Here is a 14694-nt window from a genome sequence, read left to right on the forward strand (position 1 = left end):
GTTTGTCGCTTTCTTGGCGCTTTTTGAAAGGCTGCAAAGCAGCCAATCAACAAGCGTCATACTACTTGCCCACGTCACTCTGCTCTGATCAGTGTAGGGAGAGGTTGCAGCTGCGACGTTAGGGCGAGATTAGGCAGTGATTAACTCATCCAAAAGACTTCATTCAGTGATCGATCTGCAGCTGTGGATCATTGAACTGCTGCTATTCAACTGCTCACTGTTTTTAGGCTGCCCAGAGCGTTTTTCATTCACTTTTTTCTGGGGTGATCGTCGGCCATTTTGTGTCTGGGTTGAAATACAATTCCCAATTTAGCAATTCTCTAAATTAGTGTTTTCTGCTGTATCAGGCCTACTTTAAATTTATCCCTAAAAGGGTATATTAGATTCAAGGTGCTGATAGGGTCATTCTCAATAACTTCACACACACGCTACTGTGCATATACCAGTCTAATTCTGTCCGTAAACGTATACCTGTCACCCAGCGCCTAAATAATAGGCCTCAAATTTATAGTCTGCTAAATCTGTGGTTATTGCTGTGGCTGGGCAAGTTATTTAGTGTCCGTCAAAGCACAGTTTTTGTTCTGGGTTGAAATACAATTCCCAATTTAGCAATTCTCTAAATTAGTGGTTTCTGCTGTATCAGGCCTACTTTAAATTTATCCCTAAAAGGGTATATTAGATTCAAGGTGCTGATAGGGTCATTCTCAATAACTTCACACACACGCTACTGTGCATATCCCAGTCTAATTCTGTCTGTAAACGTATACCTGTCACCCAGCGCCTAAATAATAGGCCTCAAATTTATAGTCAGCTAAATCTGTGGTTATTGCTGTGGCTGGGCAAGTTATTTAGTGTCCGTCAAAGCACAGTTTTTGTTCTGGGTTGAAATACAATTCCCAGTTTTTTCCACGCGTGATAAGGGGCCTTATAGGTTAAAAAAGGTTTTTTTTGAGGCCTCGTTGAAGTGAAAGGATCTAAGGAAAAAAACTAGAAAAAGCAGGGAGAAAAACATTTGTGTGCATGAGTCCTATGTTTTTTCTTGCAGATTTTCTGTTTCTTATAAAAACTCCATTGGGAAGCTTATGGGAAAAAACACTACATAAGGTGCAGAATCACACAAACAATGCAGATCAATTTCTAAACGTACAAAATATGCAATGTGCACATGAGATGTGGAAAATCTTATCCACTTTGTTGGTATTGCATTACGCTGCAGATTTTCTGCGCAAAAATCCACACATAAGGGCTCATGCACATCAAAGTTTTGTGGACCATATGCAGAACTATTCATTTCAATGGGTCCGCAAAAAAAACGTAAGTTACTCTGTGTGCATTCCATTTCCGTATGTCCATCCTGCAAAAAAAAGAACATGTCCGATTATTGTGCGCATTACGAACAAGGATAATACTGTTCTATTAGGGGTCAGTCGTTCCGTTCCGCAAAATACGGAATGCACACGGACGTCATCTGTATTTTTTGCGGATCTGTGTTTTGCGGACCGCAAAATACATACGGCCGTGTGCATGAGCCCTAACTTTGAAAAAAACGGTATATTTTTGTAAAATCTCACCAAGGGGCAGTTTGGGAACTTAAAGTGGCCAGTGGCCCTATGTTATAGGAGGGTCCAAATTGAAAGAAGACGGCCGAAAACAAGTAGGTGGGGACAACCGAAGTAGGCAGGGCTTGCAATACCGTCAGGGGCGGATTAAGTGCATGATAGGCCCGGGGCTGTCTACCCAACTTGGGCCCCTTCCTCCATTTTAGTTTAGTTTTCTTTTTTTGCATGAAGAGGCTGTGGTGCCATATGACATCTTCAGACTAAAGAAAATACCCCAAATTACTCTAAATTGGCTCCCAAACTGAAAAAATTTGGTCACCAAATTAAAAATATATATATTTATAATAAAAAAGACTACAGGAGAATACAGCACCACATACCTCTTACATACAGGAACATCTCCTGTCATGTAGACCTTCTCTTTTCTCTTCTCCTCCGTTTGACCCAGACCACCATGGCAAATTCTTTCAGCCGCATCTCGTCTCTACAGAGTTTGTAACACAGACACATTAGATTTCTAAATTTTTCCATCAACTTCCCCATCCTGGTGTCCCCACAGTGTCATCCTGCTGCCACCCCCAATACTTTGCCCGTTGTGCCCCCCAATGCCCCAGGTACTATACTGCTGAAAAATAGTGACCCTAATAGACATAATTGGGGTCATTTATCAAACTGGTGTAAAGTAGAACTGGATTTCCAAAAGAGCTGTCAAAAATGAAAGGTGGAATCTAATTGGTTGCTATGGGCAACTAAGCCAGTTCTACTTTACACCAGTTTGATAAATTACCCCAAATGTCCCTATAGTGTCTACAGCAGTTATAATGTCCCCTAGAGTGCCCCCATCAATAATAATACCCTATATTGTGCTCCAGGCAATAATCACTGTATAGTGTCCCCAAAAATTATAGAATTGCCCTTACAGTGCCTCTCCAATAGCAATGCCCCCATATAGTAATTTCCCCCACACTGTCCTCACATAGTAATCCCCTCATAGTAATTTTCCCCACACACAGTAATTTCCCCCACACTGCCCCCATATAGTAGATTGTCCCCACATAGTTATTTGCCCCACACTGCCCCCCATAGTAATTTCCCCCAACACTGCCCCATATAGTAATTTTCCCCCACACTGCGCCATATAGTAATTTCCCCCCACACTGCCCCATACAGTAATTTCCCCTCACACTGCCCCATATAGTAATTTCCCCCCACACTGCCCCATATAGTAATTTCCCCCCACACTGCCCCATATAGTAATTTCCCCCCACACTGCCCCATATAGTTATTTCCCCCCACACTGCCCCATATAGTAATTTGCCCCCACACTGCCCAATATAGTAATTTCCCCCCACACTGCCCCATATAGTAATTTCCCCCAACACTGCCCTATATAGTAATTTGCCCCCACATAGTAATTTCCCCCACACTGCCCCCACACAATAGTTTCCCCCACACTGCTCTACATAGTAATTTGCCCCCACATAGTAATTTGCCCCCACATAGTAATCCCTCCCATAATAATTTGGCCCCACACAGCCCCCACATAGTAATCCCTTATGATAATTTTCCCCCACATAGTAATTCGCCCCCATACAGAAGCGCCAATATAGTAATTTCCCCCCGATGTACTAGATGTCTCTTCACTAATATGTCCTCCTGTGTGTCCCCACCCCCCATGTCCCCAAAGAAGGCACATGAAAAAAATTTAAAATTAAAAGCTAAATACCTATGTCCAGGGCCAGGCGCTGGCTCACAGAGGAAGGCGGGATGAGGCAGGCGCACACACGTCCCAACACAGGTGCGAGATGACGTTATCACGCCCCTCCTGCACCGGGATTTCAAAGGCCTACTATGCCTGAAGCCTATGGCGGTGATCGGCGGCAGGGCAGGGAACTATGCGCTCCTGTGCCCCTGCCGCAGTATGTGGGCGTTCGGGTCGGCGTTGGGCCCCCCAGCGGTGCTGGGCCCGGGGCTGCTGACCCGAACGGCCCTATTGTAATTCGCCATTGAATACCGTAGTGCAGCACAGAATACTGCCCCAGCAGAACCAAATACCACAGGACAGCACAATATACTGCTGCCCAGCCACAGTATTCAACTGTATGATCGTCATGAGGACAGTAATACAGTTGAGTTCAGGAAGGCACCTGCGGCCGCTGAGAGCCAGATCATTATGTACCTGGCCTGTGGCCATCAATTTCCTTGTATGGTCTATGGCCAATCCGCCCCTGATCTCATCCATTCTGCTGCTACTGGAATCCTTGCAGATTTTCCATACAAAGTACCCCAGAATTTACACCACATGTGGCACTACCCTTATAGTTATCACTATCATTGAATGTCACACCGTTCCCACTGTACTGGTGCCATGGTCCTCTGCTCAATGTTGTTCACTTCTTCTGCAATGGCGTCCTATCCAATATACGGTAGCAAAGCTAAGTGAAAATCTGTAGTACTCCTTAGGTATTGCAGAGTTGGTGTTTATTCAACCAGCATAGTGACATTTCCACTTTCAAGAGTCTATTTCAAGCCATATGTTGGCCTTATGAAAAGCAAGAAATTATCAGAGATGCCTGACCTAAAAATATAAACTGCCCCCACCAGTGACAGGAAAGATAACCTAGGACTCTGCTGCATGTGAACTGGGTTGTAGTCTCTGGCTCCTACCACATTTTTGAGAGACTTAGGCTAGGGCCACACAGCCACACAACAAAGAGGATACAACTGCACTACGACATGTGTCACACATTTTTTGTAATGACAGTCAATGGTGTCGCACTGTGATATGCAACATGCTGCAACTGTGACGCGACAGTCACACAAAAAATTCAACTTGGATGGATTTTCTACGACTGTCGAGTCGCAGTGCAATATCATTGCCTATCATTATCAAAACTTTGGGGCGACTTTCTGTCGCCATGTAGCCCTAGCCTTAGTGGTCGATTTGTGAAGATTGCAAAGTGTTTAGAGAGAGACTCGGGGACTACTACTTACCATCATTGCAGCTGCCACCTTAACATGTCAGAATTCCACTTTAGGTATTACTTTTGTTAGTTATTATTATTTTGTGAAATAAACTTTAAAAATTCCTTCACTGTTCACCAATGCTCCACAGCATATGTACGATAACCTCCTTATGCACCTCCTCATGGTACAACCATCCAGCACATTTAAAGCATCTACACTACTGGAAAATGAAAAAAGAACACCTGGAAAACATAATGCAATTGAGCTAAGATTGACAAAATGGTGCTTGGTCAATGATCACATAACCCAGATGGTTCCCCCTTTTTTTGGGTTCTGCAGCAGGGTATATGTTGAGGCAAGGTCACATTAATACTTGGGTGGTATCTCCCTAGGCTGCCACTCTGGCATGGTAACGGTTATAGAGGTGCTGGATATCCTCCTGTGGTAAGCTTTTTCAACTTAGACTCACAGTTAAAGTTTGTTGTTGGTTGCTGTGCATGGGAGATCCATCACCTCATCCAGTCCCAGACATCCTAGATGGTGGGAGATATCTGGTGATCGAGCTGGCCAGGGGAGCTGCTGGATACCGTGAAGAGTATGTTGTGTAACACAGGCAGTGTGTGGGTATTGGTTGGAGCACAACATCCCCTGAGTCAAAAAAGGCAGTAGGACTGATTCCACAATGTCCTGGACATACTGGAGGCTGTTCAATGTTCCCTCCATGATTACCGCGTGGTAAAGGCCATGGTTGCTAATGGTGCCCCACACCATGACACCTGGTGTCCTGTGTCTCTCCTCACCATGCATGATGGCAGTACAGTATGTGCTCCAGCTCTCCTGCAAAGTTGGATGCAACCATAATTGTACTAGTGAAGCGAACCAAATTAAAACAAATTGACTTTGAAATTCAGGAAAAATTTGATTTGCCGCAAAGCTGAATTTCCTAGCACTTCATGGTAACGAATCAATTTTACCTGAAATGTTGGTAAAAACAAAAAAAAATACATACTCAGCTCATCCATTTTTGCACGAAGGGGCAGTTGCGGCCATCTTGATTGAAGATACCGCGGGAAATGTCATGCGGAGTGACGTATGACGTCACTACGCCGGCCCGCTGCCCGAGCAGGGGGATGTCACCATGCCCGACCAGCATGATGACATCAACACGTCACCAAGCGAGATTTTGTGTGGTGTCTTCAATCAAGCAGATACATCAGGGGTGGACTAGGAACTTAAAGTGGCCCTGGAAAAATACGAAAAATGGCCCTGTTTTGTAGTTGGGTCCAAATTGATGGAAGGCATGGCTAGCAATACCATATTGTGGCACATTATACCACCCCAACAGAGCCAAATACCACAGTACATCACAAAATACTGCCAGCACCACTAAATACATCCCCAAAAACTCCCACTGGCCAGCCTTAACGAGAGCCCAGGCGGCCCCCTTGGCATTGGCCCACAGGGAAATTTCCCTGTACGGTCTATGGCCAATCCGCCCCTGCACTTCATGTGGACATTTATGAGCATGTGTCATGTGGATATGTCAAAAATGTCTGACTGTACAAAGCTTCATAGCTATGCAATGCGTGGTATACTTCCTATACTCCAGAAGGATTAATACGTGTGAAATCCTAAGATTTAGTATTAGTGAAACAAAAACAGAGGTTCAGTGTAAATATTGCTGTACATTGATCTTAACTATGACTCATGAACTTAACGTGCATTGTTTCTTAGCAGGACATGGATGACAGCAAATCAGAGTCAATGGGGACATTGAAAAGATTGCAGAAAATAGTCCGAAATAAAAAGGCCAATGATGATGTGAGACATTCTCTCCTGCAAAGTAAGGACCTCACCACATACATCTCCTGATCTAACCTCTACCTTTTTATTACTTTTGCCAGTGGCTTTAAGAAACTATAGACATTTCTAAAGCCTCTTACTATTGACAACATCTAAGAGACAGTTTGGAAAAGTGTATGTAGCTTGAGATTAGACCTCTACTGAAGAAGCAATGTGTAAAAAATAGTAGCATTGTTGGGGAGTTCAAGACGTTGTATCTCAATATCTTCATATCTGCATAAGTCAATGTACATTGTTATTTGCTTATAAGGAGAAACCTATCAATCAAACTGATCCATGCAGGAAGAAGCCTGAGGGGAGCCACCCAGGGGACATTCCTACCTGTGCATGGCTCATTTTAAGACTGTACATGGGAATTTATTAAGGCTTGTAAGTGTGCTTGAGTATTGTGCCACTTAGTATATGTGTCACAGTAGGGAGCAGTGAATCCTACCCGTCCCACTATCCCTACCTACTTGCACGATCCACACTAGGCAGCGGTGCACAACTGACTGACAGTCCCTTCCTAGACAAGTGCGGGGGCCTACAAGGAAGAAAGAACCTAGTGACAGATTGACAACCACAGTATGATACAAGCAGAACAAACTAGCCAGGTCAAAACTGAATCAGAACAATTAAAACGGAGCAAAACCCAAATACAGAAGTCAAAACCAGGAAAAAAATCAGCGTTAATCAACAAACCAAAATCTGAAACGATACCAAGCCAGAAATCAGAGTTCAAGCAGGGTCAGAAAACCAGGGGAGTCAGGATAAGCCAAAAAAATGCTAGTGAGGAGAAGAAGACCTATCCTAGGAGAAGACACCAATCACATGCTACAACCTGTGGGCTGCAGATTGCCTGTTTAAATAGGCCGCACTTCATGGTCATGTGACACGTCTAGAGTTACATGACTGATAGCGAGCTGGACATGTCAGTGGCAGCTCTGATTAGCTGGTCCTCCAGCACTAGTAAGCCTGGCCACATCGTTCTGGCAGCCAGACGCCTACTGCGCTGCCTGCTGAGCAGCATACCTGCCGGCCTGAACATGACAATATGTTGATCATCTTCTAAAAGTCCATGTGCCACAAAAGTAAATAAGCACCAGCTCATAGCTGGCGTGGATTTGTGCTAATGTTAGGCCAGCTTCTGGTGTAAATTATATTGAATCTGGCAGGTTGCGGAGGCCCAGTCCCCTCTCACTAAGGCCACCCACTTTAGTGATTTGTGTCAAAATTTTAGACATGTTATGCCAGACTTGTGGCATAAGTTACATAATACAAACCGGATTCCAAAAAAGTTGGGACACTATACAAATCGTGAATAAAAACTGAATGCAATGATGTGGAGATGCCAACTTCTAATATTTTATTCAGAATAGAACATAAATCACGGAACAAAAGTTTAAACTGAGAAAATGTACCATTTTAAGGGAAAAATATGTTAAATCAGAATTTCATGGTGTCAACAAATCCCCCAAAAGTTGGGACAAGGCCATTTTCACCACTGTGTGGCATCTCCCCTTCTTCTTACAACACTCAACAGACGTCTGGGGACCGAGGAGACCAGTTTCTCAAGTTTAGAAATAGGAATGCTCTCCCATTCTTGTCTAATACAGGCCTCTAACTGTTCAATCGTCTTGGGCCTTCTTTGTTGCACCTTCCTCTTTATTATGCGCCAAATGTTCTCTATAGGTGAAAGATCTGGACTGCAGACTGGCCATTTCAGTACCCGGATCCTTCTCCTACGCAGCCATGATGTTGTGATTGATGCAGAATGTGGTCTGGCATTATCTTGTTGAAAAATGCAGGGTCTTCCCTGAAAGAGATGACGTCTGGATGGGAGCATATGTTGTTCTAGAACACGGGTGTCAAACACAAGGCCCGCGGGCCGAATCCGGCCCGCCAGACCTCGTCATGTGGCCTGCGTAGCCGCCGCCGGCCGCCAGCCTTCACCTTTTATTATCACTTCCTGCAGGCGGCCCCTGCAGGAAGTGATAATAAATCGCATAATGAGCGGCAGGGCTTTTTTTCTGGCGGAACGCACCGGAACGGCGTTCCGCCACCTTTTGACATCGCAGCCTGCCATGCTCCAGCATCGCAGGCTGCGATGTATCAGCGGGGAGGGACTGGGAGGAGGAGCTGGGGGCCGGTGCGTTCACTGTGCTCCGGCCCCCAGCTCCAGTAGTTATAAAATGTGTACAATTAATAAGGATTCTATTCATGAGGCCCCCTCTGCAGTAGAACATTCAATATAGCCACATCCTACTCACAGGGCTGTTATTTTAATGCTGGCCGGCCGGGCAGACGAGCGGCAGCGTCACGACTGACGTCATGTGCCCGGCCTACTTTCTGAATGAAGGAGGCGGCGCAGGCATGTGACGTCAGTCGTGACGCTGCCGCTCGTCTGCCCGGCCGGCCAGCATTAAAATAACAGCCCTGTGAGTAGGATGTGGCTATATTGAATGTTCTACTGCAGAGGGGGCCTCATGAATAGAATCCTTATTAATTGTACACACTTTATAACTAGTCTGTACTGGAGCGGCAATGGGGGGGGGTCTGTGGATGGCACTGTTATGGGGTGGGTGGGGGTCTGTGGATGGCACTGTTATGGGGTGGGGGGTCTGTGGATGGCACTGTTATGCGGTGGGTGGGGGTCTGTGGATGGCACTGTTATGGGGTGGGGGGTCTGTGGATGGCACTGTTATGGGGTGGGGGGTCTGTGGATGGCACTGTTATGGGGTGGGGGGTCTATGGATGGCACTGTTATAGGGTGGGGGGTCTGTGGATGGCACTGTTATGAGGTGGGGGGGTCTGTGGATGGCACTGTTATGAGATGGGGGGGGTCTGTGGATGGCACTGTTATGGGGTTGGAGGGTCTGTGGATGGCACTGTTATGGGGTGGGTGGGGGTCTGTGGATGGCACTGTTATGGGGTGGGGGGTCTGTGGATGGCACGGTTATGGGGTGGGGGGTCTGTGGATGGCACTGTTATGGGGTGGGGGGTCTGTGGATGGCACTGTTATGAGGTGGGGGGGGGTCTGTGGATGGCACTGTTATGGGGTGGGGGGGTCTGTGGATGGCACTGTTATGGGGTGGGGGGGTCTGTGGATGGCACTGTTATAGGATGGGGGGGTCTGTGGATGGCACTGTTATAGGATGGGGGATCTGTGGATGCCATCCCCAGATCCCCCATTAACAGTGCCATCCGCATCTGGGGGGTTTCTTTGCTGGGCTGGACTTTTATAGCCCCCCCAAATTTTACTTGCATCCCTGTTCTCTAAAGGGGCGGTTTTAGGGGGCGGTCCTAGGGGTGGGCAGATCCCCCATAAGTGTCACCCACAGATCCCCCATAAGTGTCACCCACAGATCCCCCACAGATCCCCCATAAGTCCGATACAACTGGCCCTTTGAGGATGATCAAACTGCTGATGCGGCCCCCGATGAATTTGAGTTTGACACCCCTGTTCTAGAACCTGAATATATTTTTCTGCATTGATGGTGCCTTTCCAGACATGCAAGCTGCCCATGCCACACGCACTCATGCAACCCCATACCATCAGAGATGCAGGCTTCTGAACTGAGCGTTGATAACAACTTGGGTTGTCCTTGTCCTCTTTGGTCCGGATGACATGGCGTCCCAGATTTCCAAAAAGAACTTCGAATCGTGACTCGTCTGACCACAGAACAGTCTTCCATTTTGCCACACTCCATTTTAAATGATCCCTGGCCCAGTGAAAACGCCTGAGCTTGTGGATCTTGCTTAGAAATGGCTTCTTCTTTGCACTGTAGAGTTTCAGCTGGCAACGGCGGATGGCACGGTGGATTGTGTTCACTGACAATGGTTTTTGGAAGTATTCCTGAGCCCATTCTGTGATTTCCTTTACAGTAGCATTCCTGTTTGTGGTGCAGTGTCGTTTAAGGGCCCGGAGATCACGGGCATTCAGTATGGTTTTACGGCCTTGACCCTTACGCACAGAGATTGTTCCAGATTCTCTGAATCTTCGGATGATGTTATGCACAGTTGATGATGATAGATGCAAAGTCTTTGCAATTTTTCGCTGGGTAACACCTTTCTGATATTGCTCCACTATCTTTCTGCGCAACATTGTGGGAATTGGTGATCCTCTACCCATCTTGGCTTCTGAGAGACACTGCCACTCTGAGAAGCTCTTTTTATACCCAATCATGTTGTCAATTGACCTAATTAGTGTTAATTGGTCTTCCAGCTCTTCGTTATGCTCAAATTTACTTTTTCCAGCCTCTTATTGCTACTTGTCCCAACTTTTTTGGGATTTGTTGACACTGTGAAAATTTGAATCAACGTATTTTTCCTTTAAAATGATACATTTACTCGGATTAAACGTTTGATCTGTGATCTACGTTCTATTACAAATAAAATATTGACATTTGCCATCTCCACATCATTGCATTCAGTTTTTATTCACAATTTGTTTAGTGTCCCAACTTTTTTTGAATCCGGTTTGTACATTTTTCTGACGGTGACACTTGGCTCTAGCAAGAAGAAGAGGCCTCTGTCAGGGAACTCAAAATCACAGGGCCACCATAAGAACACAACTCCAATGGCAACATTGCAATTCCTATAAAAACATTGCAAGCAGCCTTGTAACAGTCACAAAAATGTCAACTGTTTTAGTTTTTTTTATTGCAATAGTAATGCCCATATTAATGCTGACAATGTTCCACTCACAGCCCCTACCCAGGACATTGAAGAGGAGGAAGACGAGGCATTAGTAACATGTATGAGGCTAACAAAATCCCAAGAAAAGAAAGTTGTCAAAGAGACTGTCAAGAAAAGACAAGAAGCAGAGCAAAATATAGAGCAGAACTGTGCTTCTTTAGACAGGTCTATGAACCTCAGATGGAAACCTTCAAGAAGTATGGCCCCATGTCCAGAAAACTACTCTCACCTCTTCACAGACTGGAAATCCTTTCCTGATCACTTTGATCCTTTGATTTTCTCAACTTCCCAAATAGAAGAATGGGAAAACTGCATGTGTTGTAACCACCAGGCCCAACTCCCGTGTTCCTTCACTGACCCCCATCTTCCATATGCTTGGGTAAGTCCTTAAAAATTTGTATCCTGTTTTTAGATTCTTACTTCAGACAATTTATAGATGAGAAAAGTCATGGTTGTCTTTAAAATTTCAAAACGTTGTCTTAGAAGTTTCATGATTGGAAGGGATCAATGAAATATGGTGAAAAGAACTGTCCTTTTTAGTATTTAGCATATTTCCTAAAAAAAAGTAAGGTGTTGGAAGCAGTCCCTTCCCAAAAAAATATCAGATCTTTTTCTAAGGCTACTTTCACACTAGCGTTTTTGCAGGATCCGGTAGGGTTCAGCAAAAACACTTCCGTTACTGATAATACAACCATCTGCATCCGTTATGAACGGATCCAGTTGTATTATCTGTAACATAGCCAAGACGAATCCGACATGAACTCCATTGAATGTCAAAATGGGGGACGGATCCATTTTCTATTGTGTCAGATTGTGTCAGAGAAAACGGATCCGTCTCCATTGACTTGCATTGTGGGTCATGACTAGTGTTAATCGAGCATGCTCGGCTGAACACCAGTTTGGCTCGAGCATCGCGATGTTCGGCACATCGCGGTGTTCGTCCCGAACTGCGTGTGCTCGAGCACGATGCTCGAGTATCCTCCCCACACGTTTGTTGGTTGCTTCCCAGCCAATAGACATGTAGGTAAGTACTGCCACTCACTGTAATGCCGTAGCCATGTTGGTTACTGGCATTACAGTGATTGGCTGGCCGAACTGCGTAATCGGGTGCTATTTATAGCACCCGATGACACGTGGTTTGGCCAGTCTTAGGGAGAGCCGTGCTGTAGAAGGGACAGATAGTGTAGGGAATTGAATTTTATTTTTTTGTTAGGCAGGGTTGGTGTTAGGGACCCAAAAGTCTATTTAAGGACTATTGTTGTATCTGGCAGCAATATATATTTTTAGCGCAACCTGAGCTAAATAGCTTGCAAATTTTTGGCCGCTGCAGACAGTGACATTATCTGCACTACATCTCCTGTATAACGTGTGCGCAGCCTAAAAATATCTGTGACATCCAGTGTACTTTTTCCGTAGACAGTGTCTGCTGCGGACAGTGACATTACCTGCGCTACATCTCCTGTATAACGTTTGCGCATCCTAAAAATACCTGTGACATCCAGTGTACTTTTTCCGTAGACACTGCGGACAGTGACATTACCTGTGCTACATCTCCTTTATAACGTTTGCGCATCCTAAAAATATCTGTGACATCCAGTGTACTTTTTCCGTAGACACTGCGGACAGCGACATTATCTGCGCTACATCTTTTGTTTAACATGTGCGCATACTAAAAATATCTGTCACATCCAGTGTAATTTTTACGTAGACGGTGTCCGCTGTGGACAGTTACATTACCTGCGCTACATCTCCTGTATAACGTTTGCACATCTCAAATAGCTGGGACATTCCCTTTAATTTTTTATTAGCCGCAGGTCACAGCGACATTGCCTGCACTATATCTCCTATATAACTTTGCACATCCTAAATATCAGTGACCTTCAGTCTAATTTTTTCGCTGCTGGTGGCAGCGACATTACCTGTGTTACATCTCCTGTATAACGTTTGCACATCCTAAATATCAGTGACATTCAGTTTAATTCATTTGCGCATACACTTACAAAACCTGCGCTAGTGTACGTGTGACATACTTGCAAGCATATATACCATTTAATATGCAGAAAGCGAGCAGTAAGGGATGAGGAAGTGGCCGTGCTGCTGATGGGCCATGCAGAGGCCGTGGCCCTGGGCGCGGTGAAACTGTGCCTGATGGCAGAGCACAAGAAACACACTCATCCACGATATCTAGATTCATGTCACAGTTTGCAGGGCGGCGCAGGACACCACTCTCGAAGTTACACCAGTGCGAGCAGCAGGTGGTTGGTTCGATTGCAGCAGATAATGCTTCCAGTCTGTTAAGCACCACCCTGTCTACCACAAAGTCCAGTCTCAGTAGCCAAGATCCTGGTCAACAGAATCCTTACCCTGATCCTCCTCCCTCCCACCATGGAGAGTCTTTCCAAACAAGCGATCCCACACTTGGATATTCCGAGGACCTCTTTTCATCGCCATTCCTTGATTTGGGCCTCTCATCAAGCCTGCTTGAAGAGGGACATGAGGAGATCATGTGCACTGATGCCCAAACTCTTGAGCATCCACAGTCACAAGAAGATGATGGTGGGGAACGGCAATTAGTGTTTCACGAGGTGGATGATAATGATGAGACACAGTTGCCAATAAGTCAACGGCAATTAGAGTCTCAAAAGGTTGATGATGAGGATGAGACACAGTTGTCAATAAGTAAGGTTCTTGTTATGTCAACAAGTCATTAGGGTGACCAGATTGAGGAAGTGGAAGAGGAGGTGATGGACGAGGAAATCACTGACTGAACCTGGGAAGGTGGCAAGCTGAGCGAGGACAGCAGTACAGAGGGGGAGGGATCCGCAGCACCGCAACAGGCTGGAAGAGGCAGTGGGGTGGCAAAAGGGAGAAGGCGGGCCACACCAAACAGGACCGCTACTGTTCACCGGAGCACCCCCTTGCGGCAATCTCCCTCTCCCTTGCCAAGGGATAGGTGTTCTGCAGTCTGGCGCTTTTTTGATGAAAGTGCATACAATAAAAAAAAGTGTAATTTGCAACCTGTGCCGTACCAAATTGAGCAGGGGCGTGAACACTAGCAACCTTACCACCACCAGCAAGATTGGCCACAAGGCATCAAAGCACCCTAATAGGTGGGCCGAACACCTGGGTCCACAATCAGTGTCTGCGGGTCACACCACTGCCTCCTCTTCCCCTGTGTTACGTGCTGGCCAATCCCCTGTCCAAGACGCAGGCCTGGATGCCTCCCGCCCTGCACCTGGTCTTTTGCAAGCACCATCAGCACATCCACTCCTGTGTCCCAGCGCAGTGTACAGATGTCCATACCCCAGGCTTTAGAACGAAAGCGCAAATACCCAGCCATCCACCCACAGTCCATAGCACTAAATGCGCACCTTTCCAAATTGCTGGCCCTGGAAATGTCCCCAGCCGCCACTATTTTTCCTGGTGTGCCATCCCCGCCTTACACCAGCATGTGTCCCATAACATCACCCGTGCCCTGACCTACGCAGTTATCGGGAAGGTCCACACATGGACAAGTGCTTGTGGCCAGGGATGCCACATTTCCCTGACGGCACAGTGGGTAAATGTTGTGGAGGCCGGGAGCGAGTCGTACCCTGGGATGGCACAGGTGCTACCGACTCCAAGGATT

This window comes from Bufo gargarizans, chromosome 3 (genome assembly GCF_014858855.1).
Source record: "Bufo gargarizans isolate SCDJY-AF-19 chromosome 3, ASM1485885v1, whole genome shotgun sequence".
Classification (NCBI taxonomy): Eukaryota; Metazoa; Chordata; class Amphibia; order Anura; family Bufonidae; genus Bufo; species Bufo gargarizans.